Source organism: Lycorma delicatula, chromosome 1, assembly GCF_047948215.1.
Source record: "Lycorma delicatula isolate Av1 chromosome 1, ASM4794821v1, whole genome shotgun sequence".
NCBI lineage: Eukaryota > Metazoa > Arthropoda > Insecta > Hemiptera > Fulgoridae > Lycorma > Lycorma delicatula.
Window position 1 is genome coordinate 8908519 of NC_134455.1, and position 26085 is coordinate 8934603.

Sequence of the window (26085 nt, forward strand, 5' to 3'; positions counted from 1 at the left end):
TGATTACTCTTCCTGTATTTCAAGAGAATGACAAGCTCCAAACACTCCTTCTCCCCTATAAAAAAATAAATTTTTGTTCTGGATCAGAAGATGTAAAATAAAATTAATTCTTATGCAAACATGTAATGTAAAAAAAATTAAACTGAAAATAAAAGATAAAAAAGGGTAAAAGCTACAAAATATAAACCACAAAAGCTTTGAATTTAAAAAATAAAATAAAGAACACTTAAAAAACTGAATCACTTAAAAGTATGGCACATGAATCAGAGAAAAATAATGCAGTACTTATTGATAGTAATTGTTTATTATTAGAACAGGAATTTGAATATAAGAATTTTATATGAACAACTTTTCACAAACAACTAAAAATTTATAATCTTCACCACTAAATACAAAAATGATGAAACATAAACTTTGTAGACCTTAGTATCCAAAACATGAATGTTGATATCTATTCAAAATCTATGGAAAACTTACCTCACCTGACAGTTATACTCTTCCAATCATCCCACACAACATAAATTTTCAGTTTTTAGAATCATGTTACCCAGACTTCAGTACATTCCACTGTTACAGAAAGACTATAAGAATGAGCAATACACAATAAAACTTTTAGCTGAATGGATACAATCGAGCATTGATAGACAAACCTCTACATTAACTTTTGAAAAAAAAAGAAATTTATTTTACCTGCATAGTGTATCTGTCAAATCTTGATTACTTGCATTCCAGTCCTCTAAGATATTCATTTCTCCATAAAATGAGACCAAAATTGTACATATTTCTTCTAAGCTGTAAAAGATTATTAGAAAAAATATAAATATAAATTTAAAGTAATAAAAATTTAAAGTAATATAAAAATAAACAAAAAATACAATAAAATCTGTTTATGAATATATATATATATATATATATATATATATCAGTTGTAATATTTCATCTAGTGCAACATAATTTATGTCTCAAATACCAAGTAATATACAATAGTAATAAACATATAAATCTTTATTCATTTATGAAATAATTAGCTTTATGAAATTATTATAATCGGAATGACTTTCTTCTTTTCTTATTTTATAAAGTGGTATATTATGTGATCACACAGGATCACTGCCAATAAGTTTTTAAGATATGGCTATAGATGTGTCAAAAGGAGAAGCAACTGTCACTTCAAAGTGGAGGTCAAATAATCACTTCAATAATTAATCCAAATTGAAAGGAATTTCCAAAACTTGAAAAAAAAAAAGAAAGTTGGTCTAGTTGCATGAACCGAACAGGAATACTCAAGAAAGAAATGATGAAGCAATCATGGTAATTTCAAAAAATGTTTACTATCACCCGTATGTCAATACTGATGAAAAGGATTATGAGGTGCTTAACTTTTCTAATTTTTTCTATTCCTTATGTAGTGGTGATTTATGATAATATTAAATAAAAGTTCAAAACTGTTGTAATATGAGGAAATTTGTGTTAATGAGCTTATATTAATTCATAAAATTTATTTAGTGATTAGTCATTGTGCTCTGTATTTCCCAGTACCTGGCAATAAATATAAAGGCCTACTACAAGGATCTCCTGATATTGGATTATTATGGAACGTTGTGTGATAATCGAAGGAGCATCTGAAAATGTTATAATGTAAGTTTTTAAATACTATGTTTGTTATTGATGCTTAAAGAATGCTATATTTATTAAAAGTTTCAATTTTAATATCCATGCTGGACAATTTTAAACTTGAAAAAATGTAGAAACGGTGTTTACAATACATTTTTAAAGGAAAAGCTATAAAAAACTTTACAAGCTGGTTAAGAAATTTGAGATTTTTCTGAATTCTTATATAAAATGAAAATTAGCTGAGACACAGCTAAAGTTTTTTTTTGTAACTTTTACATTTAAAATGTGTGCTGCAATAATTTTCAATATTTATTAAGTCTAATTTGATTTGTCATTTAAGAAGTTTAAGTTGCAGACAATTTTTGTCACCAACTTTCACCAGCAGAAACATAGTAAACCTATTTTTCATACTAATTTAATCAATATAAACTTGCCACTTTAACTTATATATAGTTTAATCAAACCCAAATTATTTTTCTAAACTTCAATTAAGCCTCAATTTTAACTTTATGAATAGAATCTTACCTATTCCTAATTGTAACCCTCCCAAAATACATCATTAAATAATTATATTTATTAAATAAATAAAACTTAAAAATAATTTTATTGAAAATATGTACAACATGAAGGAATTGTAAAAAAACAACCATAAATTAATACATAAAAAAATAAAGTAATTCATTTGGAGATGTAGAAGTTCCTCTTTAAAAAAGCTATTAAAACCAAAATTGTAAACAAGTAGAAATAAGATTTTATTTATTTCCTTTAGCAACTGCAGTCTAATATCCAATTACATTCATTTATGTGAGATAAATTTTACAGTATGACAAATTCTAATGCAGATTGGGATTTAAACAGAACCTAATGAAAGGCAGAGATCCTAACACTCTATCATAGAAATTGGTCGAGTTAGATGTTAATCTTACAAATGAGTAATTAGTAATTAACAGTTTTGAACAGTTCAAATTGATCTATTTTGGTCTTGTTGAATTCTGAAAGGTACTTCAATAAATTGTTCTTACATTAGCAAAATACATATCAGAACAGATTGTAAGAAAGAGTTAGAGAATACTTATTTTGAATAAAAACAGTGGAATCCATGTTTTAACCTGATGTGCACAATTAAACATAATGTATGACTGACCATTAGTCAAAGCCACAGGTGAAATTAATTTTTTAATTAATTCTTGGAAAAGGGTAATAATATTAAAAATTCATGCAAAACAACATTCATTAAGGAATATCTATTAGTTGTACCTTTAAAAATTAACATTTTAAAAGAATTACAGTTTTAGAAATGAGTTCTCTACATAAGAAGGGAAAATTGATAAAAATAAGCAATTACAGGATAGTCTTTCTTTTAAATGCAACTTTCAAAATATTCATTACACCTGCACATTAAATCTGCATTTACAAAAAACCGTTGATCATTTGTCTGAGGAGCAAGTGGGATTCAGGAAAGGGAGATCATGTGTAGATGCAGTATTTACTCTGAGATTATTAATGTATAGCAAGTAGAATTTAATGGAGAACTGCTCATTGCATTAAATGATTTTGAAAAGGCATTTTATAATGAGCACATCTTTGTTGTGGCAAATTACAGGAAGAAGATCTCACCTTTGATTGCAGCGATTTGTATTTTGCATGTTAAATGACAGTTAATTAGGATTTGAGAGGTATATGATGTATTGAGGAAACTCTTTTACGACAAGGAAATATAGCAGAAACTAGATGATAATCTATGCTCATAATTTTTTATATTGATGATATAATAGCCTTTAAGTGTTTTGAAAATTCATAACAGAAGGCGATACATAATTTTTCTGTTATCATCAGTATCTACAATCTTCAAATATCAACAGTAAAGAAAAAAGTTAAGGCTTTTAGGGACACAGATCCAATTAGATCAAAGATTGTGATAAAAAAAAGCATGGTCTAATCAAATTTCTTATTTCAATTATAGTGTGTTATATTAGCATGATAAAGATAGAGAAGTTTGCCTTAAATCTGATAAAACTCTGGCTGTACCCATTTTTTTTATATAGAAGCAAGACAAGAAAAATGTGTGTATGACTGGAATAAATTGCAGTTCTATGAAATCAGGCTTTATGTTCTGTTAAGGGTTTTTAAAAATTGGTTATGTTAAGAAATGGAATAATATGATAAGAGTTTGGTATTTGAAACTTGTTAAAAAAAGAGATTTATTTACCAGTCAATAAACTTGCATTTATTCAGAAAGAATATTGTTAGTATAAGGTGCAGCTTTTGATATATTATCATAAAAAAAACTTAAAATAGTTTTTTATCATTTTACAAGAGATTGAGATTCTACACAGTAAGCTTGTTTGAAAGACTTAGATGATTTAAGCAAGGGCTAATATGTACTAAATGCATCTTCTCATTAAATCATTTATCCTTCTCATAAATGGTTACATTCTCTTTCTGTGTTACATTGAAAGCTACAATCACATTATTGAATATTACTCTTTAGTAATAGCATGACGAGAACGATTCCCAGTTTTCTGTATTAAAATGAAAAATTCTCTAAAAAAAATGTTATAATGTTTAGATTAATTTTCATAATAATTTTTGTTACATTAAAAATCATAAAATTTTTTTTATGTTTTTTTTCCTAACAGATCTATGCAAGCCAATATTTTATAACACAAAGGAGGCTGAAATATAAAAGGAATTTTTAGGCTCTGCTATTGTAATGAGTGCAAGATAGACGTAACTCATTGGACAAACACTTGCAAATCTGAACTTCACATCAGTAATGTTAGCTGCTTTTTCATTCCTCTTTGTCAGCAGTAGAGTATATATTTAAGCTGGAGGTATATAATAATATACAATGTTGTGTAGCAAGTTACTATTAATTTTTTTCCAAATAAAAGATTTGTTCAATATCAGATTTAAAAGCAGTTTGAGGCTTTTCTGCGAGTCATTCTGTGAGGGATGAAAAAATATTGAAAATGAACTATACGCTCAACTGACATGATCTGAATCAGAAAAGACAAACAGAATGATATTTATGTACTTATTTAAGAAAAATGATAAGTTACTATTATTATCTCTAAAAAACAAACTAAAAAAATAAGTACTGAAGTGAAGAAACAATAATAAGAAATTATTTAAAATTTAGCTCTAATCTCCAACAGCCTGAACACAAAGAAAGAAGATTAGTTGTTTTCCCAATTTCTGCAGGGATATGAAATTAAGAGGCAAGGTTTTGGACATATATTAATCTGGGTGATATGGGGCTTGCCTGAATAGCCAATAAATGATTATATTTTCTGGTATATATGTAGAATAGAATTGGTTTTGAGTAATGCACTCAAAACTATTACTCCACTTCTATTTCATTACAGACTTCTGTGGCAACATTCAGCTTCAACTCCACCACTGAAAGGAATAACCATGTTTTCATTTGGAAAAGTAATGGCAACTCCCATTTGCATTTACAGGCTATTATTATTCTACCCAAAGTTTGTTACAGAAGAAAGAAATATCACTGCCTAATACTATACCAGATTTAAAATGTTGTGTGAAACCTATAAATTGTCTAGTCTTCTATTTTATTTTCTTCAGGACAGAGCTTACTCCCAGAATGTCGCTTCTAACTGTAAAACTGTTATTCATGTAGGTTGTGCAAGTCTATTTTGTACATAACTGTGATTTCTTGGAATTAAGATATCAACTGTTTGGCTTACTTTTAGTAAGGAATTTTTAAAAGCAAAGCAAATTTTGGCTTGAGTGAGAAGATCATTGACTCTGTGCGAGAATGTCTACCAAAAGACTTCTCTTTTGAGATAAAGGTGCTTCCCAACTACTGGAACAAGTGTGTTGCAGTTCCAGGAGACTACATCAAGAAATAATATGTAAATTACATATTATATTCAATTAGTAAATTATAGCTATGAAACTCCTGTTTATGTTTGACTCCTCCTTCGTAAATTAATTATTTTTATTACTGAACTGAAAGTTGAACTTCTACTTACATATAAGACCAGCGACCATCTTCATTTGTTGAGATAAACTTTGATTGGGGCAGTAAAGGCCTAATAACTACCTTTCCTTTAATGTTTTGTAGAGCATAACTGCAATAAGCGTTAACTATCAATTATTATAACTTTATTTAGTATTAATTTTCTATCACTAATCTTGTCACCTAAAATAAACAGGTGCTGAAGATAGTTGAAAGTAAAAACTAATGTAGTCTAACACAACAAACTATCAGTGAAATGATTATTTAGAATTTACATTTTTTGTTTACATTCATAAAGATAGTACATATCTGCAAATGAAATGCTTCCATGTGTCTGCATTGTGATAGAATATTAATCTAGTAATAAACAGCAAAAATTTCCTTACTAGATATTAAAATATTCTTTTTTTAGACTATTCTTAGGTGAGATAATGAACGAGTATTCTGTGACAACATTCAGGCTCAACTCCACCTCTGAAAGGAATAACCATATTTTCATTTGGAAAAATAACAGCAACTCTCTTTTGGATTTATCCATTATCATTATTCAATTTGAATTTATTTTCTTACATATAAAATCAATATAATAAATTTTGATTATTTTTTATTATTACGCAATAATTTTCCATCAGTTATTTAATTATTAAAAATGTAATGATTTAAAAATTTAGTAATACTAATAATTTCCTGTATGTGCTACTCGCTTCAACAAAATATATAAATGCATTTTTGAACAAAATGTAAACTTAGCATACAATTACAAAATATTAATCAGAAATTCAATATTATTTTATAACATTTTTCCTTCCACCAAAAAGAAATACTTAAACTATAATTCCTTATAGTTGTATTACTTCTTCCTGATACTATTCTGTATCTTTCGGAAAAGATAAATTTAGTCATCTCATTACTATGAAAAGTTAACTTACTTATAGAAACCATCTGAACAGACTGCTGCTCTTAAATCTAGATGGTCATCATTACTAAAATCTGATTTTTTTTTTTTCACTTTCTGGTATGATTTTAATTCTTCATTTAGCTGAAAAACAATAAAAGGTTAAAAAACGAAATTTTAAAATGAATTGTAAAATAAAAGTCATGTACATTTCAACATATCCATACGTAGTCATGTGTTGAGAAAATTCATGTTGACATGATTTAAATACACATTAAATCAATTCGACCTATTCTTGATTTCTTATAGAATTCAACCTAATAGTTTAATAAATATGCAATCTTGTTTAATATGTAAGTTTAAACTAACAATATAAACTAATAATTAAGACATAGTTTGTCACAGCTTTTTTTAAGGAAAACATGTTTAATTAAATTTTTTTCTATATTGGTTTTATTTTTATACTTCCGCCAGTATTATTTCAAGTATTATTCTTGTGTATAGTAAGAAATATAACCGCATTCCTTTTAATTTTTCTTATTTTAGGCCATCTATAGAGTATGTGAACAGTAATTCAGTAATTTTTAATTTTTTGTGAATGGAGCTGTTTTATCTTAGTCTCAACAAATTATTGTTGACTTGATTTGTTAGTTCTTGAAACCCACTGAAATTCTTGATTTTGTTTTGAAATATGTTCAGTCTTGTGTTTCTTCATCAGTGATGTTTATTTTTTACATACCTTTACAGGTATCGTTGATATATTTGTTATTCTTTTGGGTTTGATGTATGTGAGGATATGTTTTGTAAGTCTTATGTCATCTTTATTTATTTTTTTTTTTTTATGATTAAATCATCATATAAGCTTGAGGTTTGTGGATGGGAATGTGGAACAGAAATTTTGTAGTGTATGAAAAATGCTATGCTTTTCAGACCTGGGATTCTGAATAAGAAGCTATGTTACAACTTCACTAAGAAGACTGGTGCAATGCTATGTGGTGCTGATCTGCTACTTCTCCTTATTCATTCCAGGAAATTCTTTATTATTTTGTTGATTACTGTGGAGAAGTACATCATCCATTATTGATTTGATTTATACATTATAAGTCTGAATGAAATATTTATAATCTTTAGTTTTAATGAAATATTTATCTTTAGTTTTAATGAAAAAACAGTTATAGAGTATTATTATTTATTTACTACTTTGAAAGTGAATAAATCATATTTTAATCAAGAAACAATTTAGAAAGCCTAAATAAAATTAAGATTAGTCCAAGAAGATACTTGAGGTTAGTGATGAATATAATTTTAAAACTTAATATTGCTATGTTTACAAGCTATACAGCAACAGAGATGGTTTGAAAAAATAAAAGGATATACTGTAAATAAAAAAACTAATAGTGACAAGTGACAATAATCTGAAAAAATAATCTAATGCAAAATAATGTCAAGCTTAATGAATATGCATGGAACAAAAACAGTAAATCACAAGTAAACAAACAAAGTAAATAAATGTCCCTTAGATTTGTTAGCATTGCCTGATTAGTTCAGAAGTTGAACTGTAATATATAAAAGAATTGGCTGTATGATTAAAGTAATAAGGCCTTTCGAGAGATTGAAAATGAATTTTAAGGTGTTCTTTCAGTCATGAAACAGGAACAATTATACTCATATGTTGGTGCTTGCAAATAAGTATTCTATATTACTGTTTGTTTTTTGTTGTCTAATGTGACAATTAATATACTAGTAAAAAATCTAAATAAATATTTATCACTGCCAGTTGATTATAAATTCAGATAGAGGGATGTATTTCTTTACTGATCTTAAGAAATTTCTGATTTAAAAAAGGATTGTAAGAGCAGATCTTGCAATCAGTATGGTTGGGTAAATGCTTTAATGGATTCATTAGGATACCCATCAATTTAATCTTAAAAATTTGAGGTCTGAGTCTTAACTAACTGGAGGAATATTTAACAGTTGAGAGGTTCTCTGCATTTAATTACTGCTCAGCACAATGTCTTACATTCTCTGTGGAGAGCATATAAACAAGAATTGGTTATAAATAAAGAGGAACTGCTTGAAACTTAATACATAGAATTCATCACAGAGGTGTTAAAAGTACACAACCTCTCCACATTCATAACCTTACACTGTATCTGGTCTGTAATGGAAAATATATTCTGCCTCAAAAAGAGATGTAGTGATAATAATAATCAGCTATTGTTGATTGGTTCTCATTGTAACTTTGTGTATATGATCCTAATAAACATAATCTGTGTGGAGTTTAGTTTGGGATGTATGTTTGATTATTAATTAATTGAAATTCAGTTTAAAAATCAATTCTATTTCAGAGTTCTCACAAAGCGAAAAATCTGCATCTTAATAAGAATAAAGAAACAACAAAGACAGAGGTACAGAGAAACAACGTGACTGCTACCTAGAGAGAGTTAAGATTATGAATGTGGCAGTGTATTTTTTACCCTGATCTTTACTATTTTTTTGAATTTTTGTGTAAATTTACTTTTTTGTATTTTTATTTATAATCGCATCAACAATTGAAGTCATTATCAACTTACCAGTGTAATGTAACTAACTGTACTAGTAAACATGTAGTCTTGAACAGATTCAGGCTGACCATTCCTGCGATGTGTGGTTAATTGAAACCCAACCACTAATGATCACCGATATCCTTCATCTATTCGTAGAATTCAAATCATAATAAGGGTAAAAGTAGTAACTTTTATTAGGATTTAAACCTGAAAACTTTCAACTCAAATTTGAACCTGAGAATTCAAATTCAAAATATAGTTTGAATATAAAGGTGATATCAGATTTTAAATCATTATATTACAAAAACCCAAATGAAAATTTTAGTATAATTTTTCATTGAAATTAGTGTCCACTTACGAGGTCTGTAAATAAAGTAATGAGACTGTTTCAGAAAAACTTTTGTATTTATAATCCAATCATACATGGAGTCTATCACCTTGAAATAGTTCCCTTGGAAAGCCACGCAATGCTTCAAACGGTTTTTCCACTCTTCGTAGCAGTGCTGGAACTTAGAAACCGGATTGTCCTTCAGATGGTTGATTACATTTTTTTAAATGTTTTCTACTGTTCCAAAATGGTGTTCTTTGAGTTGTTTTATTAAAGTTGGGAACAGGAAAAAGTTGCAGGGACTCAAGTCAGGTGAATAAAGTGGTTGAGGAACTACAGGATGTTTTTCTTTGCCAAAAACTCTCAGCTTAGAGTTCACTGCACTCTCAGTTAACGAGCAGTAACTAAGAATGCAGTGTGACAAGGTGCATTGTCATAAACATATTAACTTACAGTGTCCTGTAGGCATCGCTTCTCAGCCTCTTGGCTAAGATCAAAGTGTAGTGTCCAGTAGGCAAAACTTCTTATGGATAATGCCATTACTACCGAAGAAACAAATTTGCATGGTTTTCGTTTTTATTTGCTTTTTTGGGACGTGATGAGTTTGAAATGTGCCACTCCTTGCTCTGGTGTTTTATTTCTGGGTGTAGGGTACTCATAGGGTACTCAAATACTAGTATCCAATATTCATCACCAGTAATAACATTTTTTTAGAAAATAGGATCAGTTTCAATTCGCCATGGAAGATCGCGACACACTTCAATTTTGCACAAACATTTTATGTCCAATTCGTTTGTCGAAATTTGATGGACTGTGGTATCGTTCAAATTCAATTGTTATTCAATCATTCTGACAGTTAATCGCCGGTCGTACCGTATCAAGTCTTAACATTGTCGTCACTTTTTGATGTTAACGGTTTTCCCGAGCGTGCATCGTCCGCAACTGATTCCCGGCCACCTGAAAATGCTTTAAACCACCTAAAAACTTGGGATCGTGACATAGCGTCATCTACACATGCCCTTTTTAATTTTGAAAAGTTTCAGTAGGATTCTCACCGAGTTTAAAACAAAACTTGATTGCATGCCCCATCTTTCCTAGCCAGGCTACAAATTACTTGACGGACTTTCGTCTCAGTAATTTCTGAAGACATAATCTGTGAGCGAAAACCTACAACTTCCCTTCGGACACGTCGATGATACGAGGTCTCACCAATCTCGGTACTAGATCGTCCATCAGATGAGTGAGGACACGATCTTTATTTATAACAACACCATCCTGGGTGGAGAGAGCCGACAGAAGAATGTCTTTTCCGCTTATGACAAAGAAATCGATAAACAACAGCCCACGGGTCTTTATTCCCCTCCTCTTGCACAAAAGAGCGCCAGGAATCACGTTTAGAAGACCTAAACTTATGAAAATACTCGGATCTCTTCCGGCGATAATCCGCAATCAAGACTGCACGCCGATCACAATCATCCGCACGCTGTGCGGCTCTCCTGAGCCGGCCTGCACTCCGCTTTATCGCTGTCAATTCCGGAGTCCAACATCCGGCCACTCTCTCTCGAACTGTACTTCTTAGAATGGATTGTTCAGCGGCTTCAACTACTGCAGAAGAGAAATTCTCTACCAGGTCATCTAATGGGACCTCGTCCAGACTTCGAGCGAAAACTCGTAGCCTGGCTGCAAGAATGTTAGAAAACTTAGGCCAATCCGCCTGCCTGTGCAGGAAACGTCTCTGCTGAACAGGAACGTCACCCCTAAAGACATCGCGCAGCCCACCTTCACAATCAAAAACTATTAGCCGGTGATCGCTTTCGCAATCATCGACTACCGACCAGTTATGAATCCTACCGGGAATATCCTGACCAATGGTAACATCAATGTTGATACCATGGAAGGCCCTCCGCAAACCAACTGCATCGACGGAATTGAAAACATCAAACTGATGCTGCGCGATGAAACCTTCGATTAATTCGCCGCCACCGTCCGTGATCCCACTGTGCCAAAGAAGCGATTTAGCATTCGCATCAACTCCTATTAGAATAGGACGACCCGCTACCAACCTAACAATTCTACCCCATCTTTCCATGTGCTGTTCAGTGGGATCCCTGTACTAAAAGTACGAACTAACAACGACCAGGTACAAACCATTCACGGCAAGCTCAACAACGACATGATGCGTGTCAGAGGCCTCCCGTATGAAGACACTATCTATCGACTACCTGCACAGAACAACGGATTTGCTGTTACCAACGAAAGACTTACTCCAGCTTGAAAAACCTGGCTGATCACCCTTGACCACATACGGGTGCTGTAGAAGAAGAACATCGAGGCTCCGATTCTCAACAACCTCACGTAACTCAACTTGGACTGAATAGGCTCTCTGGGCATTGAATTGACCGAACCTAACCATCGAGAGAGTTAAAGTACATCTCAACTGCTCTCAAGTAACAAACACATTCCTTACTATTCACCGAGTGCCTATAACTTTTGCGCAACCTTTTACAGTAAACGCAAGACGGAGCCTCTTTCTTTTGCGGACAGTCGTCACGCTTATGGCCCTCCTTGCGACAATGCGCGCAGACCGACGCATACTTACAGAGAGCTTGGTCCTGTGGCCAAACCCACAACACTTAAAGCATCGCTGCACATCAAGTTATTCCTTGACGTGACAGGATGCGAAGTCAACGAAGATTCGTCTTTCCGACACGAACTTCTGATGGAGACCAGCCCGTAACTCGAACACACCGTGATACCGTGGGGAATCACGCTTGCCAGTTTTAAAGATGAGCCTATACTGATCCTTAAACGTTTAAACGTAGCCTCGTCCAAGTCAGTGTTCTGCTCTAGGATGAGAGGCAGAACCTTGTCATCGGAGAGGCTCCGTTCTGTTATAAACTATGACACGGAGCCTTTTCAAACGCTTGGGGATTACCTTGACCTCAAGCTTCATGACTGACGGAGACTCCTTGATGATTTGGACTGTCTCCTGGTTTTCAGTGACAACTACCAGCCCTTTGCTGGTTTCCTTGATGTCCCTGATCTGAAGCTGTTCCGGTCATCACGAAGGTCTGCCTGGAAATCACGCTTCAGGTCTTGGCTCGTGGTCTTCGAGCCCTCTCCCTTGACGAATAGGACCTCTGGCTTCTTAGCCGCCTTGCTGGCCTCGCGCTTGGTCTTAAGCACATCAGCGTAGCTCCTGGGCTGCGCTGGGGCTTGGACTACATTTGGAACCGCTTTCACCTCCTTAGAAGCCAAAGCTTCGAAACCCTCACACACCGCCGTAAAAGCCTCCCTGAACTTATCTAGGCGGGAAAGAATCGTCTTCCTCGTCCCTACGCTAACGCCGCCGGGAAGCGACAAGTAGTCTAACAAGTAGTCCAGATCCTCCTGGACTACTTTAGCCAGCGGGGCAGAACTGCCAGTTCTGCCCTTCGCCTTTTTGAACGCGTCAACTACGGGGATGGATTGCACCTGGGTGGGTGCCCCCGTTTCCATCGCCTCGCTTTCCTCATTCTCTGAGGTGCTTGCTGACGGTACGGTCTCAGGCTTCCTCTTCCGCCTGGATTTCCTCACCTCCTGGAACTCGGACATGGCCGAAGATTCCCTAACGTTTAACACACTAACACCTAGCAGACTAACAGACTCTTGCTGTCTTCCTCCTATCGCCCTAAATTGGGCAAGCCCACAAATGTGAAAACTGCTCGCAGCGAGCACGGGCAGACGGAGACCTTAGATATTCTCCTGTCACGCTGTGAATCTCTTCGCCACTACTGGATTGATTAAGTGCAATACGTACGGAAAGAAACTACGGATTACTGCTCTCGTTTTTGAAAGAACGCGAGTAGGACTAAAGGGCGTTACCCTTTACTCGTTACGGGGATTTACGACCAGGAGTCGTTGCCACCTTATCGCCAGGCTGAGGGGGGTGCCCGAACAAATTTTCGCTTTGCATTGCGTGCACAAGTAATAATTGACGAGTCTCAGAGTAAATGATCATACCGTTGCTAAAGCACTCAAAATCGGATTCACAGAGAACTGTCGAAGGTACACACACGACGGACAGCTCAAAACACAATGGAGAGAGACTCAGACACAATGTAACTTAGTCCGCATCAAAGGGCCAAAGTCCTGTTTCGTAACATCTCGATTCCCCCCCCCGAGGGGAGAAGATCCCGCCTCTTAGCGTGTCCGGTCGCTACACCACCCCCTCCATTCCTAGCCAGTGGTGGCTTTAACGGAGGACATCTTCTCGCCCTCAAACTGATCACATACCACAGCGTTCAGTTCAGGCCTCGCTGAGATGCCACCGATGCAGATGCCCCGAGGGACATCTACATTGGTAAATTCACCCCGAGATAGATTTAGATTTATGCCTTCCGAAGAAGACAACTGACACCTATGGCTACCACGCCCTCAGGAACTAAGCTAGATACCTAACCGCGGAAGAAGACCCCGCGCCTAGTTCTAACAATTAATGAGCCAATTTTGTGAATGTCTCAAATTCGAGGTAATATAACAACTTCCACACTAAAAGTGTTGATCGCAACGAAATTTAGACCTATTTCCATTAATGTACCCAGCTACATTATAACTCATTCATGAGCGCAAAATTACAGACTCCGGTCTGGTCTACCGGGGAGAGGAGAATGAACGCCTACTCCCACTCAGCTCCATCGCGGAGTCCCGCGTGACATTCACCTTCTTCCATTAACCGCCGCTGCATGCCACCTAAGGGCATGCAGCCACGTCCCGCCGACAGTATCGTATGCTCATAAGCACGTTCCCGTCAAAGCGCGACTGCAGCCCCCGGTACAAGGAATTCCATGCTCGTTGGCAGCGGCTGCAAATCCGCCGACGGCTTATCAAATCAATTTGACACCTCTTAGAACTAACTGTGGCTCGTTGCCGAAGCGCTTACCTTCGGTCAATCAAACTGCCCAGGCGGAACCTAGCCACCCGGGTTCCTGCTCTACTAAATCCCTTCGGCCGCCCTGCCCTGGGCGAGGAATTTTAGGAAGCCAGCCACTATTGTCCACTCACTGCGAGTCCTCCAGTTGACTCGCAGATCCATAAAGGAAGATCCATAAAGTTTACTCTCTCAAGTTCCCTACCAACTCTGGTACGCTCAGCTTCGTACCGCGGACAGATGTATAGGACATGGTCCACCGTATCATCGACCCTACACTCCGGACACAAGCCGGAATCAACCAACCTAAACCTCGTTAGACTGTCCCTAAAGGCACTATGTCCCAACAGAAATTGAGTAGTATACCGATTGGGGAAAACCCAACTAATAGCACGCAATTCCCTAATATTTATATATATATATCGACCGGTAGAAAATTCAGCACACCTAGCTTGCCAAGAGTCAAAACCTTGGTCCTGTTTCGTAACTTTCAATTCCCTGCTCCACCATGGAGCGAGCCTCTCTCGACCGGAACTACGAGGAACTGAACACTCTGCGGCGTCAATGAAAGCCGCCGACAAACCTTTTGTCAGTCCTTCCAAGTCCAGAACATACAGACTCCGATCCAAAACACGAACTCTGGCCGAAAGAAAATCAACAAACTTTTTCCAGTCCGCATGCCTGTGCAGGAAACGACCTTGCTGAACCGGAACGTTACATCGGTAGCGCTTGCTCAAACCATCAGCAATCTCATAGACAATCAATCGATGATCGCTTGAGCTATCGTTAACCACCTTCCAGTTACAAATTGGCAGGAATAAACCTATCAATGGTAACGTCGATGTTCGTTCCACCAAAAAGCCGACGCCCGTCTACATTACCTGCGTAGGTGGGCAACTCACCAGGTACATTATATTCTTGCAGACCATTTTGAGCTAAAGACCGCTCAATTAATTGAGGGGCCATTAAATGACCGCCATCATCGGCGAAGCCGCTATACCACAAAAGTGATTTAGCGTTCACATCCGCACCAATAAGGATTGGACTGGTACCAGAGAATCGTAGAATTTTATCCCAGACCTCAAACGATCAGCAGGATCTCTATATTGAAAATACGGACTTGCAACATACAGATGCAAGCTCTGAACATCCAAACGGACAACAACATGATGATCGTTAGAGTACTATCGAATGAAGACACAGTCAAGTTTCCTTCTGCACAGTACAGCAGATATGTTATCAGAACCAAAATAAAATCTTTTCCAACGAGAAAAACCTGGTAGTTCACCGGACACAACATACGGATTCTGCAACAAGACAGTGTCCAACCTCCTACGTATGGCGATTTCGCCAAGTTCAATCTGTACAATATGAGCACCCTGTGCATGTAATTGACCAATTTTAACCGTCTAACGATTGAATTGTAATACATTGTGACTCCCTTGACTGCTTCTGATAATAAGCACAATCCTTACTACTCAGAGAGAACTTATGGTCCTTCCGAAGACGTCTGCAGTTTACACATGTCGGGCCCCCGACCTTTTAGGATACTCCTTTCGTTTGTGTCCCTCATCCCCACAGTGAGAGCATACTACTACAGATATTTACACAGTTTAACTGTGTGTCCATATTGGCAGCACTTGAAACAACTTTGAACATTTCCTTATGCTTTGACCTTACACGAAGTCAATAAACAACCTGACCTCAGATACGAAGCATTTAAATAATTCCGGACTCACCACGAAGACGCCATAGTAACGCTCTGCCTCGCTCCTATCCGTTTTGAATAACAGTCGACGATCAGCCTTGAAGGCCGCCTCAGCTAACTGAATATTCTGCTCCCGTATGAGAGTCATTAACTCCTCCTCAGATACATGTCGATCAATGTCATACACGATGATCTTACGTCGCCTCTTCCTTTTAGGACGACTTTCACGTCGGTTTTACCGACCTCGAGGGATTCAGAAATAACTTTGTTTCTTTGTCGTCGGCAACGACAACTAGCCCATTCTTCGTCTCACGTATATTTTGAATTTTTATGTTGGACCTCTTCCGTCGAAGGACTACCTGAAATTCGTCCTTCGTTTCCTTGTTAGATTTCGCCGATACCCGTTCCTTTAAATTAACAAAACAACCTCAGGCTGATTTCGAGAAAGATTGGCTTCCCGTTTCTCCTTCAATAGCTGAGAATAAGGATTATGGTGAAGCACCACAACTACAACAGAATCCTTTTCCTTTACAATCACCTCACGCACCTCCGGAGGCCTCTCGACCGGCTTTATTTCATAATTTGTTTTTCATCGACTGGTATTTTAAATAAAAAATAAAAACTATAACGTTAAAAATATTAAAAATTCAAACCGCGTTAATAAATAGCACTGGAAAGTAAGAAATGAAACTTTATTAATTTTTTAATTTTCACTTTTTTGAAGTCTGCGGTGATTAAGAATTACTAAGTTTTTCTTTTTAATTTTTCTTGGAATAGAACTATTTATTACTTTATTGTGGGTTTTTGTATGTCGATTTTGTCGTTTTTAAACTTTAGTAACTCTTGAACTTCCTCGACTAGAAGGGTGAAAAGTTTCTGGTGTACTAAAATAGAATACGAAAATGTGCACTCGAAAGAATAAAATTTTTAACGAAAATTTTACGACTTATGATCTCTTTACAAGATTATTTACTTGTACAAATTGATTAAACCTTTGATTAAACAAAGAAACACCATTACATATTAGTATTATAAAAGGTAATGTTCTGATAACTCAAATATTATTAGCATGTACAGATCTTACTATTTGTAATAGTCATGGTAATACCCCTATACATCGTATGATTGAGATCAACAGTCAGCATAAGTATATACTAATGGCTTTACCCTATCTATCGGATGTTATCTTAAACAATGATAGTGGCAATAGTCTGTTATATCATGCTGTTAAGTATACTCGTCCTAGTATTGTATAGTTGCTACTAGAGAAAGGAGCTGATATTAATACAGCTAATAAGTATGGTAATACTGCATTATTGGCTGCAGCACAGGGCGGACATGCTGAAATTACTTCATGAAGAGTATTTTAAGTATATTATTTCAGAACATGTTTATAAATAACATTTTTGTAAGTTTTCAGCGATGAGTTAGTTACTGGTTTGAAACATAGGACTCTGCTTTCAAATCTGTGTCTTTTGAATCAAGTTTATATAATTTGCTACTTGAAAAATTTCTCTGGCTAATTTCCATGGATATTCAGTAAAATAATAATACATTTTTCATGAAAAATACAAACTTTTTCAGTTTTTAATTTTTTTTTTGTTGTCATGACAAATATTGTTATGGCGTAATTTTTTACGATGATTAGATCTGATAAATAATTATGATAAAATAATTAAAATTTTCTACATCTATTGATTGCAGGAATGATCGTTCAGTAACTAAACTGTAAAATTTAATGTTTTTTTCTCTCAACAAAGTTAATATATGTAACGGTTATGGTTTAACTTAAAAAAAGCTTAAAAGTTTTACATTTAGAAATTAAAAATTACTAAATGTGTCGTTGACTTGATGAAACTCGGTTTTTATTCTAATTTATCAACCGGTTACAAAGAAAATAATTTAGGTGTAAATAAATTTTGCCGCTTATTTTATAAGTTCACAATGCTATCTACTCTTTACACGCAAAAACATTACGAAAACTTTCATCTATTATTCTAAGTATCAATATCTGTTCACAATCTATTCAAATAGAAAAATACACGTAAGGTTGTATGTTGTGTTAAAAATACGAAGTGAACAATTTAAAAACTACTTTGAATATCTAAATTTTATAAACATACCTTATGAGTTACAGCCTTACAAGCGGCGCATTTTACGCAAGCAAAATTTAATACAGATTTTTTTCCTGGTAAATAGGTTGCATCAGCTGATGAAAAAATGTCATTTCCATCGAAAGACGGTATGCAGTCTGTCTCTTCAGAAATTAGTTCGTATTTTGGATTTTCTGCTGGACATGATCGTGGTTTTTCTGCTACTCTGTTAGTTGTTGTTTTCCTCAATATTTTCTGTTTTGCATACGTACTATTTAATGTCAGTAGCAGAAAAAGTAGTAAATAATGGAAATTAGACATTTTTTTTGTGTTTTTTTAATATTTTTAAATAAACTTTCTTACCGCGAACTTACTAAACAATATTTTTTTACATCATCAGATTATAATTAACCGGTTAAAGAGGAAATTTTAATTTTGTTTATCTACGGTTTTATTTTTTGTGTAAGTAATCTGTCGGTATTGTGTGTTAGGATGTTCAAAATAAAATAAGTTATGAAAAAAGATTTTGTTTGAATAATCTAGGCAACGTAATTAATTATATTATTAAGAAAAAAAAAGTAGAAGAAATATTATAGATTCTTCTTTGTACTTAACAAGGCAATATATAAAAAAAGTAGTATAAATAAACTATTTGTAGCTATGTTAGTTTATTATGACGTTGCAGAGATTAAACTCTGGTGTTTGTTGTTCAAGGTCGACATATCAAAGTCTTGTAGTTGAACTTAAACTCTTATCGATTTTTTAGTTCTACATATAGATTCCTATTACTTGTTATTTGGGAAGTAGAATTACTAAAGACGGACGAAGCAGGAGCGATATAAAATGCCGAATAGCACAAGCGAAACGAGCCTTCAGTAAGAAATATAATTTGTTTACATCAAAAATTAATTTAAATATCAGGAAAAGATTTTTGAAAGTATATGTTTGGAGTGTCGCTTTATATGGAAGTGAAACTTGGACGATCAGAGTACGTGAGAAGAAAAGATTAGAAGCTTTTGAAATATGGTGCTATAGGAGAATGTTAAAAATCAGATGGATGGATAAAGTGACAAATGAAGAGGTGTTGTGGCAAATCGATGAAGAAAGAAACATTTGGAAAAATATATTTTTAAAAGAAGAGACAGACTTATAGGCCACATATTAAGGCATCCTGGAATAGTTGCTTTAATATTAGAGGGTCAGGTAGAAGAAAAAAATTGAGTAGGCAGGCTACGTTTGGAATATGTAAAACAAATTGTTAGGGATGTAGGATGTAGGGGGTATACCGAAATGAAACGTCTAGCACTAGGTAGGGAATCTTGGAGAGCTGCATCAAACCAGTTAAATGGGTCAAGACAAAAAAAAATTATACATTTAATTTAGTACATAAGTGTTATAATTCTACTGTTATTAATTATAAATTTACAAAAGTAAATTACAAACAAATAGAAAAAAATCAAGTTACAATGGGAAAGTAATTAAACACAATCAGCTTCTTCAAGAAAGCTCGTTTGTTTAATTAGAAATTTTATTTAATTTATATTTCATTAGTTAAACAATTATTAAATATGATCCGTGAATTCTCCAGTTGAATAAAATGAGTTGCCCACTAAGAATTATTTACAGTTTTCCTTCTACCTCTATAAAAGGCTTTTTTTTAAATCGACAGCGTTCTCTTTAGAACTACACTTATAGTTTCACTTATTAGCATCTCTTTTCATTTTTTTTCCAGTGCCTCTTCATTTTGTCATTTTGCATGAATGTTCTTTTCACCTTTGCTGGATCGATTATGTTCCTGTTCTTTTCTTCTGAAATCCTTCACACATTTGAGGTTTAGTCCGGAAGTGTCTCTGTGATTACATGTAAAAGAAGCAAGATTCCATCTTGCTTCTTTTAGATCTTGACTTGTTTGAACCGCTTGGTAGTTGTCTTATTGTTGTTTCCTCAGGCAAAAGGTTTCTTGGTTAGTACTGTTTTCGTCCATTCTCATCAAGCGTTCGTGGAATACAAATTTGCGTTTCCTAATCGCGTCTGATATTTTGTCTACCTTCTGGTAAATTTAATCGTTGTCTTTGTAGTTTCCACCCAACTTCTGCTTTTCTGGGTTCTATATTTTTAAGTTTGTTTATTCTCACTGTTCTAAGGTTATGCAGTCGCTTTCTAGTTTTACCGCTGTTGAGTAATGCCTCAGTTTCTTCATTCTTAAGATTCTTTTCTTTATATATATATATATATACATTCCATAAGCTTTTGAGTTTTGTGATTCTGATTTTATTGGCTTCTTTGAGTAGCCCATGTGTAGAAGTACTTCTGAAAGGTATTTGAGCCTGTCAGCTTTCATAATGCCACTGTATTTGTACTAAGGTGTTTGGATGAATTTTTTATATTTGTTATGAGTTCTCTTTTAACAAAAGATATTTGTAGACCCTTTTGTAAGCCATTTTCTTCACTTGTTGATATATTCTTCGGCTTTTATGTATTCCTAAATAAAAGGCTTTTATTTAATATCGTTTGATAATTATACAGTATTAGACTATTGTAATAAGAGGTTAACAAAAAAAAAGAAAGTTTTATTTTGAATGGAATAATTCAATATTTAAGTTTTATTTTTTGTTGATTACGCATTCTGTAATAGTAGTAGTAGTAGTAGTAGTGGAAAATTAATTTTATGAAAAGTTTATTTGTAAATATATAAATACAAGGGAGTGACAAAAATTTCCAACATTGTTAATCTAGAATTTTCCAGAATTTTTAAATATTGTTCTATAAAATTCACCTCAGGATCCGTTGGTGTAATTGCCGGTATAAAGAACCCGAATATAAGTTTAAAAAAAAAATATTTTTATAAAATTCTATCATGAAATATAATTTTAATATTTGTAGAAGTTTTCCAAAATATAATTCCGTAGCGAAAACATAATTTGGGCGATGATAACGCCCAGACGTTTTTCGTCCACAAACAACCAAAAAAAAAAAAAAAAATTCCGTAGCTAGCACGAGAGGACACCTAAGCATAACAATATCTTTTATACTATCGCAAAGCGATCATCTTTGAAAAAGTTAATATGATAATATAATACTCATACGTCAGATGTCTGGAGTTCTATAAAAGCCTAAATCATATCTATCAACAACCCACGGAAATTTAGCAGTTGTGTAGATTTTAAGATATATTGCTATGTAAACCTTTATGGCAGAATTTGTTTGAAAATTAATTATTTCCTTTTTCAAACAAATTTTGTCATAAAGGTTAACCCGAAATTATTGCGGGTTATCATTTCGGTTTAATAGGATTAACCCGAAATGCTACTCGTAAATCGGAAGAAGATTTAAAGAATGCCGAAATTCTCTAGATTCTCTTTCAATTTAGCATTTTGGGAAGCTAAATTTTTACATCATTAAAAAAATAATTATCTTTGAAAAGCGTGTACTTTTTACGAGATCTTCCATAGAGATTAAAAAGAATAAAGGGGCCAAAATGAAAACTTGCTTATTTTTAACTTTCTATGTGGTGAAGAAACAAGAAACAAAAAATATTACACTCCTACTTATCAACAATATCTACTGTTACATTCGTCACAAACTGAAAAATAAATTTGATACTATCAATAGATAGGGCGTTTCATAATGCTCTTCGGAGTTTCGAAAATTCATTAACAAAAAACTATTTCACTCATAAGAATAAAACAAGTACTGTACGAAAGAGTACTTCAAATAGCTTTTTTTTTCACATATACTAGGCAGTAAGTAAATCATTTGCTCGCTAGGCGTCGACAGTAAAGGAAATGGCTGCCACGAGAAGAGAGAGGTCGTTTTGTGTGTTAGAATTTCACTTGTCAAAGTCAGTAATTTCTGTGCAACGTGCGATTCGGTTGAAATTTCATAAGGAGCCACCAAGTGACAATTCAATTCGTGCACGGTATAAACAATTCAGTGAAACCGGTTGCTTGTGCAAGCGAAACTCAACCGGTCGTCCATCAATCTCAGAAGTCAATATCGAACGTGTGCGTGATAGTTTCATTCGCAGCCCGTCAAAATCGACTGCGGTTGCAGGAGAGAATTAGGAATTCCGAAAACAACAGTGTGAAGAGTTCTCGGTAAACGTTTATTATGTAAACTGTACCATCTTCAATTAATCCAGCGTCTTTCTGATGGAGATAAAACACGTAGGCTCGATTTTTGTTTACAGTTACAGGAAAAGATGTTGTTAGATGAAGGTTTTGTAAACAAGATAATTTTCAGCGATGAAGCTACTTTCCATATTAGCGGCAAAGTAAACCGTCATAACGTGCGAGTTTTTTTTTCTTCCCTACTCTCCCCGACCGGATATCCAATTAAGTATACTCAGTCGGGGAGAGTGTCCTTTTACTCTCAAAGGAGGCGTCCCCCACCCGCCGGCTATACGTCCGGCACGGCAGGTTGGCCTCCCCGGTCTCGGATCTTTTGTTTTACATTGCCTGCCTCTAATCCCCCGCTTTAGAGCCAAGGTCCGGCTATGCCGTCCCCCAGCGCCTCAGCAGGGAACCGGGACTCGGTCTTTACGCCTTTGGCCTCTAATCGACAGCGCCGACCCCACAAAGAGCCTAGGCTCCCGCAGGGACGACCCCGCCGACCGGGACTTGGTCTTTTATTTTAACCCAAACTCAAACTCCCCTGGAGTTCACCCCCTTCTCAGGTACCCGCACACCAAGGCGTACAGGCCCTCCATGGAGTGACTGTCCGCCCTACCCTACTGTTTATACTCCCATTCTTCTGTCTTCATCCTCTTTGGCCCGCAGGACCTCCCCGGCGAACCTGCGGAACCATTCCCAGTTCTCATTGTTGTAGCCCAACCGGTTTATGAGATTTTCTGGTGTAAGACCATTAATTACTATTTGACCTCTGTTAACGGCCCATCTTGGACATATGAACAACGTATGTTCGGCATCGTCGTTCTCTGGACAATAGATGCACTGCGGGGTGGCTCTCTTCCCGATCCTATACAGATACTGACCGAAAGAGCCGTGCCCCGTCAGTAATTGTGTCATGTAAAAATTGACATCTCCGAGTCTATTGTTATTCCAGGTTTTAATATTAGGGATTAGGCGTCTGGTCCATTCTCCCACTCTGGACCCTGTCCACTCTTCTTGCCATTCTTGTTCTATAATCCCTTCCATCTCTTCTTTCGACATACCGCTGTGTCTGAGGGTTCTGGCTTTTATCTGAAGGTCTATGGGTAGGACCCCGGTCAGTACGCACAGCGCGTAATACGATACCGTACAGTAACTATCAGCTACACGCAGCAATGCCAGTCTATGGACACTTCTCAACTTCTTTTTATTTCGCTGTATGTTCATTGCCGCCTCCCATATGGGAGCCGCATACAGTACCGTCGAAGTGATAGCCGCGGTTATCAATCTTCGAATAACCATTTTAGGTGTGCCGTGGTTTTGAAATAATCCTCTTAATCCCTTTACAGCAGGAGTAACTCTCCCACAAATCATATCAATATGCTTGCTGAACCTTAAACTTTTGTCCAGAAGTACCCCCAAGTATTTTGTTTCTTTTACTTCATCAATTCTCTGTCCTCTGATATTTAGATTCACACTTCTTAATGGTCTTCTACCCGAGAGGACCAGGCAACAGGATTTATTAGGAGCTATTTCTAATTTGTTATCCTCCATCCATTCATCTATTGTTCTAAGCGCTTGGTTTGCCTTGTTCTCCAGTTCATTAATATCTCTGTCTTCTACTAATATTGCGATATCATCCGCGTATCCTACTATCGATACCCTTCGGGGTAGTTCAGCCTGAAGATTTTATCATAGAAAACATTCCATAAGGTTGGGCCAAGGACAGATCCCTGCGGCACCCCTCCGAATACCTGAAATATGGCTTTCCTTTCTAGGGTTTTGACCTCTATGAACCTATTTTGCAGATATTGATCTATCTAATTTACTAAGTATTTACTTATTTGCATGGCTTGAAGCGCCTCAATGATGGCTGTCCAGGGGACCGTACCAAATGCGTTTCTAACATCAAGCATTATGATCATGGGGATTTTTCTAGTCCTCCATGTACCGCTTCTGCAATTTAATGCCCAGTTTTTTACCTTCTCGACTGCGGGTACCTTCTCGCACCTTCTCGCACTGCGGGTTCCCCAAACGTGCGAGTTTGGGGAACTGAAAACCCACACGCTTATGCGGAATTCTCCGAAAGTAAACTTTTTTGTGCGATCTCTCGCGAGGCAGTGTATCGACCGTTCTTTTTTATGGAAACGACCGTAACCGCCATGGTATACCTGGATATGTTACAATTATGGCTTATGCCTCAGCTACTCAACGACTTCATTTTCCAGTAAGACGGTTGTCCTGCCCATTTTCATAAAGATGTTCGACAGTACCTTAACACAATATTACCTCGTCGTTGGATAGGACGTGGGTCTGAGAAGACCAACACATTATACTGATTACATTGATAAACATAATTTTTGTTTACTAACTTACGGTACGTGATTTTAATCTGTTTTTTGATGCTGAAAACGTATGAACTCAGAAAAACTTTCTATCACCCACCATGTTTGAAAAAAATTAAAATTTTTATTGAAGGATTGTTTTTGCTTTTCAAAGTATAGTTAGCATTTTAAGCTCCTTTATTGCACTTTTTTTAGCTTATTTTTTATAGTTTAACTTTGTTAATATAATTTGTAAGCTATAAATAAACAATACTAGACAAAGAATTAAAATCATATCATACTCGTATATTATGACATATCTAATACTGAAGAGTGAGCCTTCATGGACAATATTAATCATGTCTGTGCAGGTCAAAACATTTAGCTGAAAAGACAGCTGTGTTGTTTATATTAAGCACTGGATTTAGGAATGAATTAATTTTATCCAGTCTTATTACTGTCTTAAATTTGTTAACAGTGCAGCGTCATAATGCCTCGAAATTGTGTAAATGATGTGGATGCCTTTTTTTACGTATGTGGTGAGTTTACCGTAAAATCAAATATAAAAACATTACACCTTTAATTATAAAAGCATATCATTTGTACTTTCAATGTAAAATTGGTGATCAGGATAAGACGTGGGCTCCTCATATAGTATGCACTAATTATCCTGTAAATTTAAGAGGATGGTTGAAAGGTACACGGAAGGCTTTGCCATTTGGTGTACCTGTGGTTTGGCGTGAACTAAAGAACATGTAACCGATTGTTACTTTTGTATAACAAGTGTGTCTGAAATTTCTAAAAAATCTAAACATACTGTAAAATATTCTTCAATGCAATATGAAATTGCACAGTAAAATTATTCCAGTTTTTGAGCCACCTGTGAATGTATGTTTCAAAAACAGCGATGAAGAATCAGGTAGTACTGAAGAAGACAATGATTTTCATTTAGAATTATCTTCCAATAAGCCAAATTTTATATCACAAGGTGAATTAAATGACATGATTAGGGATTTAAATTTATCAAAAAATCCGGCTGAACTGTAAGGATCAAGACTGAAAGGTTGGAATTTACTTTAAAAAAAATTCAAAAATTTTGGGTCTTTCGAAGCCGACAAAAAGAACTCTCTCTGTACTTTATTGATGAAAATCATTTGGTTTATTACACAAATATTGATGAGCTTATGTTGCACTTAGGATAAGTTCATAAACCGAGGACTGGCGCCTTTTCACAGATTCGTCCAAGCGTAATTTAAAAGTGGTTCAACTACACAACGGTAACGAATATCCTTCGATACCAACTGCTTTTGGTATTAATTTGAAAGCGACATACAATGTGATGAAAGACGTTCTTGAAAAAATAAATTATAAAAAACAAAGCAGGAACATATGTAATGATTTGAAAATTATATCTATTTTGTTAGGCATGCAGTTAGGCTATACTATGTATATGTGTTTTCTTTGTGAATGTGACAGCCGAGGTAGAGATAAACATTATGTTACCAAAGAGTGGAAGAAACGAGACAACTTAACTCCAAATGGGAAAAATATTATTCATGAGCCCTTAGTTGAAC

The 26085-nt window shown here is 35.1% G+C and overlaps 1 non-coding gene across 1 annotated transcript; it reads left to right on the plus strand.

The window, feature by feature from the left end:
* The first annotated feature begins 9835 nt into the window (after positions 1 to 9835).
* On the plus strand, positions 9836 to 10028 carry LOC142318572 (U2 spliceosomal RNA). Its single transcript, XR_012754961.1, has one exon. It is a non-coding gene; the product is annotated as a U2 spliceosomal RNA (small nuclear RNA).
* Positions 10029 to 26085: the final 16057 nt, after the last annotated feature.